The sequence below is a fragment of the Neophocaena asiaeorientalis genome, unplaced genomic scaffold (genome assembly GCF_003031525.2).
Source record: "Neophocaena asiaeorientalis asiaeorientalis breed wild unplaced genomic scaffold, Neophocaena_asiaeorientalis_V1.1 scaffold160, whole genome shotgun sequence".
Taxonomy (NCBI): domain Eukaryota; kingdom Metazoa; phylum Chordata; class Mammalia; order Artiodactyla; family Phocoenidae; genus Neophocaena; species Neophocaena asiaeorientalis.
The window spans coordinates 1,489,374-1,496,774 of NW_020175675.1; positions in this window are offsets into that span (position 1 = coordinate 1,489,374).

The following is a 7,401-nucleotide window of genomic DNA, read 5'->3' on the forward strand; positions in this document are numbered from 1 at the left end:
GATCATTATGTAGTGTCCTTCTTTGTCTCTTGTAACAGTCTTTATTTTAAAGTCTATTTTGTCTGATATGAGAATTGCTACTCCAGCTTTATTTTGATTTCCATTTGCATTGAATATCATTTTCTATCCCCTCACTTTCAGTCTGTATGTATCCCTAGGTCTGTAGTGGGTCTCTTGTAGACAGCATATATATATGGGTCTTGTTTTTGTATCCATCCAGCCACTCTATGTCTTTTGGTTGGAGCATTTAATCCATTTACATTTAAGGTAATTATCAATATGTATGTTCCTATTACTATTTTCTTAATTGTTTTGGGTTTGTTATGGTAGGTCTTTTCTTTCTCTTGTGTTTCCTGCCTAGAGAAGTTCCTTTAGCATTTGTTGTAAAGCTGGTTTGGTGGTGCTGAAGTCTCTTAGCTTTTGTCTGTAAAGTTTTCATTTCTCTGTCAAATGTGAATGAGATCCTTGGTGGGTAGAGTAATCTTGGTTGTAGGTGATTCCCTTTCATTACTTTAAATATGTCCTGTCACTGCCTTCTGGCTTGCAGAGTTTCTGTTGAAAGGTCAGCTGTTAACCTGATGGGGAATTCCCTTGTATATTTTTTGTTGCTTTTCCCTTGTTGCTTTTAATATTTTTTCTTTGTATTCAATTTTTGATTGTTTGATTAATATGTGTCTTGGCGTGTTTCTCCTTGGATTTATCCTGTATGGGGCTCTCTGCACTTCCTGGACTTGCTTAACTCTTTCCTTTCCCTTATTAGGGAAGATTTCAACTATAATCTCTTCAAATATTTTCTCAGTCACTTTCTTTTTTTCTTCTTCTGGAACCCCTATAAGTTGAATGTTGGTGCATTTTAGGTTGTCCCAGAGGTCTGTAAAACTGTCCTGAATTCTTTTCATTCTTTTTTCTTTATTCTGCTCTGCAGTAGTTATTTCCACTATTTTATCTTCCAGGTCACTTATCCATTCTTCTGCCTCAGTTATTCTGCTACTGATTCCTTCTAGAGAATATTTGATTTCATTTATTGTGTTGTTCAGCATTGCTTGTTTGCTCTTTAGCTCTTTTAGGTCCTTGTTAAGCGTTTCTTGTATTTTCTCCATTCTATTTCCAAGATTTTGGATCATTTTTACTATCATTATGCTGAATTCTTTTTCAGGTAGACTGCCTATTTCCTCTTCATTTGTTAGGTCTGGTGGGTTTTTACCTTGCTCCTTCATTTTCTGTGTGCTTTTCTGTTTTCTCATTTTGCTTAACTTGCTGCGTTTGTGGTCTCTTTTTCACAGCCTGCAGATGCATAGTTCCCGTTATTTTTGTGTATCTGCCCCCAGTGGGTAAGGTTGGTTCAGTGTGCTGTGTAAGCTTCCTGGTGGAGGGGACTAGTGCTTGTGTTCTGGTAGATGAGGCTGGATCTTGTCTTTCTGGTGGGCAGGTCCACGTCTGGTGGTGTGTTTTGGGGTGTCTATGGCCTTATTACGATTTTAGGCATCCTCTCTGCTAATGGGTGTGGCTGTGTTCCTGTCTTGCTAGTTGTTTGTCATAGGGTGTTCAGCACTGTAGGTTGCTGGTCGTTGAGTGGAGCTGGGTCTTAGCATTGAGATGAAGATCTCTGGGAGAGCTTTTGCCATTTGATATTACATGGAGCTGGGAGGTCTCTGGTGGACCCATGTCTTGAACTCGGATCTCCCACCTCAGAGGCATAGGCCTGTCACCTGGCCAGAGCACCAAGACTGTGTCAGCTACATGGCTCATAAGAAAAGGGAGAAAAAAAGAAAGAAAGAAGTTAAAAAATAAAATACAGTTATTAAAATAAAAAATAATTATTAAAAGTAAAATATTAAACAGTAATTTTAAAAAAGAGAAAGAAAGAAAGAAGAGAGCATCCAAACCAAAAAATAAATCCACCAATGATAACAAGCTCTAAAAGCTGTACTAAAAAAACAAACAAACAAACAAAAACTGGACAGACAGAACCTGAGGACAAATGTTAAAAGCAAAGCTGTACAGACAAAATCACACAAAGAAGCATGCACATACACACTCACAAAAACAGAAAAAGGAAGAAAAAATATATATCTATATATAAAAAAGTTAAAAAAAGAGGAAGAGAGCAACCAAATCCATAAACAAATCTACCAATGATAATAAACTCTAAATACTAAACTAAGATAAACATAAAACCAGAAACAAATTAGATACAGAAAGCAAACCCCAATATACAGTTGCTCCCAAAGTCCACCACCTCAATTTTGGGATGATACATTGTCTATTCATGTATTCCAGAGATGCAGGGTACATCAAGTTGATTGTGGAGATTTAATCCACTGCTCCTGAGGCTGCTGGGAGAAATTTTCCTTTCTCTTCTTTGTTTGCACAGCTCCTGGGGTTCAGCTTTGGATTTGGCCCCGCCTCTGCATATAGGTCACCTGAGGGTCTCTTTTCTTTGCTCAGACAGGATGGGGTTAAAGTATCAGCTGATTAGGGGGCTCTGGCTCACTCAGGCTGGGGGTAGGGAGGGGTACGGAATGTAGGGTGAGCCTGTGGTAGCAGAGACCAGCTTGACCTTGTAACAGCCTGAAGCATGCCGTGTGTTCTCCCGGGGAAGTTGACCCTGGATCACGGGACCCTGGCAGTGGTGGGCTGCACAGGCTCCTGGGAGGGGAGGTGTGAATAGTTTCCTTCGCTTTCACACAGGCTTCTTGGTGGCTGCAGCAGCAGCCTTAGCATCTCATGCCCATCTCTGATGTCCACACTGTTAGCTGCAGCTAGCGCCCATCTCTGGAGCTCATTTAGGCGGTGCTCTGAATCTCCTCTCCTTGTGCATCCCGAAACAATGGTCTCTTGCCTCTTAGGCAGTTGGAGACTTTTTCCTGGACTCCATCCTGGCTATCTGTGGTGCACTAGCCCCCTTCAGTCTGTGTTCACTCAGCCAACTCCAGTCTTCTCCCTGGGATCTGACCTCCAAAGCCCTAGCCTCAGCTCCCATCCCCCACCCACCCCGGCAGGTGAGCAGACAAGCCTCTCAGGCTGGTGAGTGCTGGTTGGCACCAATCCTCTCTGTGGGAATCTCTCCGCTTCACCCTCTGCACCACTGTTGCTGCACTCTCCTCAGTGGCTCTGAAGCTTCCCCCCTGCCACCCACTGTCTCTGCCAGTGAAGGGGCTTCCTAGTGTGTGGAAAATTTTCCTCCTTCACAGCTCCTCCCAGAGGTGCAGGTCCCATCCCTGTTCTTTTGTCTCTGTTTTTTCTTTTTTCCTTTGCCTTACTGAGGTACGTGGGGATTTTCTTGTCTTTTGGGAAGTCTGAGGTCTTCTGCCAGTGTTCAGTAGGTGTTCTGTAGGAGTTGTTCCACATGTAGATGTATTTCTGATGTATTTATGGGGAGGAAGGTGATCTTCACGTCTTACTCCTCCACCATCTTGAAGGTCTCCCCCTTAACCACTCTTTAAAGGTAGGGATCCCAGCATCAAATTCATTTAGTTTTCTTATGTTTATGAATATTCTTCATTACTATAGGGTGTTTTCACCAGATACAAAATTTGGGGTTGACAGGTTTTTGGGTTTTTTTTCCTTTCAGTTCTTGAAAAACATGGTGTCACTTCCCTCTTACTTCTATGGTTTCAGGTGAGAAATCCACTGCATTTAATTGGCATTTTCCTATAAGGAATGTGTTGTCTTTCTCTGGCTGTTTTTTAAAGACTTTGTCTTTAGTTTCTCCAAGTTTAATTGTGGTTTGTATTAATGTATATTTCTTAGGGTTTATCCTTCTTGGTGTTTTCTCAGCCTCTTGAATCTGTAGGCTTACATCATTAACAATTTAAATTGGAAAATGTTTCATCATTATTTCTTCAAATACCTATTCAGTACCACTATTTCTTTCCTTTCTTTCTTTGACTCTGATGATATCATGAGTTCTTTTGTTGTTGATTTCCAGATCTTTGAGATTGTTGATTTTTTCACTCTATTATTTATTGATTGATTTAATTTTATTTTTGTGTGTGTGATACACGGGCCTCTCACTGTTGTGACCTCTCCTGCTGCAGAGCACAGGCTCCGTACGCACAGGCTCAGCGGTCATGGCTCACGGGCCCAGCTGCTCCGCGGCATATGGGATCTTCCCAGGCTGGGGCACGAACCCGTGTCCCCTGCATCGGCAGGCAGACTCTCAACCACTGCGCCACCAGGGAAGCCCTCCTTTCTTTTTTTAAATTGAAGTGTAGTAGCTATATAATATCATATGTTACATGTGTGCTATATAGTGATTCACAATTTTTAAAGGTTATACTCCATTTATAGTTATTTAAAGATATTGACTATATTCCCCATGTTGTACAATATATCCTTGTAAGTTATTTTATACCTAATAGTTTGTACCTCTTAATCTCCTATCTCTCTATTGCACCCCCCACCCCCATGACAACCACTAGTTTGTTCTCTATATCTGTGAGTCTGTTTCTTTTTTATTATATTTGCTATTTTGTTTTATTTTTTAGATTTCACATATAAGCAATAACATGCAGTATTTGTCTTTCTCTCTCTGACTTACTTCACTTAGCATAATGCCCTCCAAGTCCACCCATGTTCCTACAAATGGCAAAATTTTGTTTTTTTATGTCTGAATAGTATTACATTGTATATATACTACATCTTCTTTATCTATTCATCTTACAAAGGATACTTAGGTTGCTTCCATATCTTAGCAATTGTAAATAATGCTGCTATGAATATTGGGATGCATTATCTTTTCAAATTGGTGTTTTTGGTTTTTTTGACATGTACCCAGGAGTGGAATTGCTGGGTCATGTGGTGTTCTATTTTTAGTTTTTTGAGAAACCTTCATACTCTTTTCCACAGTGGCTGCATCAATTTACATTCCCACCAACAGTGTACGAGGGTTCCCTTTTCTCTGCATCTTCACCAACATTTGTTATTTGTGTTCTTTTTGATGATAACAATTCTGATAGGTGTGAGGTGATATCTCATTGTGGTTTTGATTTGCATTTCCCTGATGATTAGCAATGTTGAGCATCTTTTCATGTGCCTGTTGGCCATTTTCATTTCCTCTTTGGAAAAATGTCTATTCAGTCCTTCTGTTCATTTTTTAATCAAGTTTTTTGTTTTTTTGATGTTGAGTTGTATGAGCTGTTTATATATGTTGGATATTAATCCCTCATTGGTCATATCCTTTGCAAATATTTTGTCCCATTCAGTAGGTTGTCTTTTTGTTTTGTTGATGGTTTCCTTTGCTGTGCAAAAGCTTTTAAGTTTAATTACATCCCATTTGTTTGTTTTTGCTTTTATTTCCTTTACTTTAGGAGATGGACCCCCAAAATATCTCTGCTATTTATATCAAAGAGTGTTCTTCCTGTGTTTTCCTGTAGGAGTTTTATAATGTTCTGTCTTACATTTAGGTCTTTAATTCATTTTGAGTTTACTTTTGTATATGGTGTTAGAGAATGTTCTAATTCCTTTACTTGTAGCTGTCCAGTTTACTTGTCCTTTACTTGTAGCTGGACAGTGGTGCCCCAGCACCACTTATTGAAGAGACTGTCTTTTCTCCATTGTATATTCTTGCCTCCTTTGTCATGGATTAATTGACCATAAGTGTTTGGGTTTATTTCTGGGCTCTCTAACCTTTTCCATTGATCTATGTGTCTGTTTTTGTGTCTGTACTGTACTGTTTTGAGTCTGTTTTCTTTCTGTTGTGCAGATTGGGTAAATTCTATTATCTGTCCTCAACTTCAAGTTATTTTATACCTAATAGTTTGTACCTCTTAATCTCCTATCTCTCTATTGCACCCCCCACCCCCATGACAACCACTAGTTTGTTCTCTATATCTGTGAGTCTGTTTCTTTTTTATTATATTTGCTATTTTGTTTTATTTTTTAGATTTCACATATAAGCAATAACATGCAGTATTTGTCTTTCTCTCTCTGACTTACTTCACTTAGCATAATGCCCTCCAAGTCCACCCATGTTCCTACAAATGGCAAAATTTTGTTTTTTTATGTCTGAATAGTATTACATTGTATATATACTACATCTTCTTTATCTATTCATCTTACAAAGGATACTTAGGTTGCTTCCATATCTTAGCAATTGTAAATAATGCTGCTATGAATATTGGGATGCATTATCTTTTCAAATTGGTGTTTTTGGTTTTTTTGACATGTACCCAGGAGTGGAATTGCTGGGTCATGTGGTGTTCTATTTTTAGTTTTTTGAGAAACCTTCATACTCTTTTCCACAGTGGCTGCATCAATTTACATTCCCACCAACAGTGTACGAGGGTTCCCTTTTCTCTGCATCTTCACCAACATTTGTTATTTGTGTTCTTTTTGATGATAACAATTCTGATAGGTGTGAGGTGATATCTCATTGTGGTTTTGATTTGCATTTCCCTGATGATTAGCAATGTTGAGCATCTTTTCATGTGCCTGTTGGCCATTTTCATTTCCTCTTTGGAAAAATGTCTATTCAGTCCTTCTGTTCATTTTTTAATCAAGTTTTTTGTTTTTTTGATGTTGAGTTGTATGAGCTGTTTATATATGTTGGATATTAATCCCTCATTGGTCATATCCTTTGCAAATATTTTGTCCCATTCAGTAGGTTGTCTTTTTGTTTTGTTGATGGTTTCCTTTGCTGTGCAAAAGCTTTTAAGTTTAATTACATCCCATTTGTTTGTTTTTGCTTTTATTTCCTTTACTTTAGGAGATGGACCCCCAAAATATCTCTGCTATTTATATCAAAGAGTGTTCTTCCTGTGTTTTCCTGTAGGAGTTTTATAATGTTCTGTCTTACATTTAGGTCTTTAATTCATTTTGAGTTTACTTTTGTATATGGTGTTAGAGAATGTTCTAATTCCTTTACTTGTAGCTGTCCAGTTTACTTGTCCTTTACTTGTAGCTGGACAGTGGTGCCCCAGCACCACTTATTGAAGAGACTGTCTTTTCTCCATTGTATATTCTTGCCTCCTTTGTCATGGATTAATTGACCATAAGTGTTTGGGTTTATTTCTGGGCTCTCTAACCTTTTCCATTGATCTATGTGTCTGTTTTTGTGTCTGTACTGTACTGTTTTGAGTCTGTTTTCTTTCTGTTGTGCAGATTGGGTAAATTCTATTATCTGTCCTCAACTTCCCTGATTGGATTCTCTGTCATTTCTACTCTACTATAGAGCCCTTCCACTGAGTTTTTTATTTTGGTGATTGCATTTTTCAGTTCTATAATTTCCACATGGTTCTTTATATCTTTGAATCTTTGTTGATATTTTCTGGGTTTTTTTCATTTGTTTTAAGAGAACTCATAATTTCTTGTTGCAACATTTTTAGGATGGCTGCTTAAACATTCTTGTCAGAATTTCAATAAAATGAACATCTGATTCATTTCAGTGTCAGCGTCTAC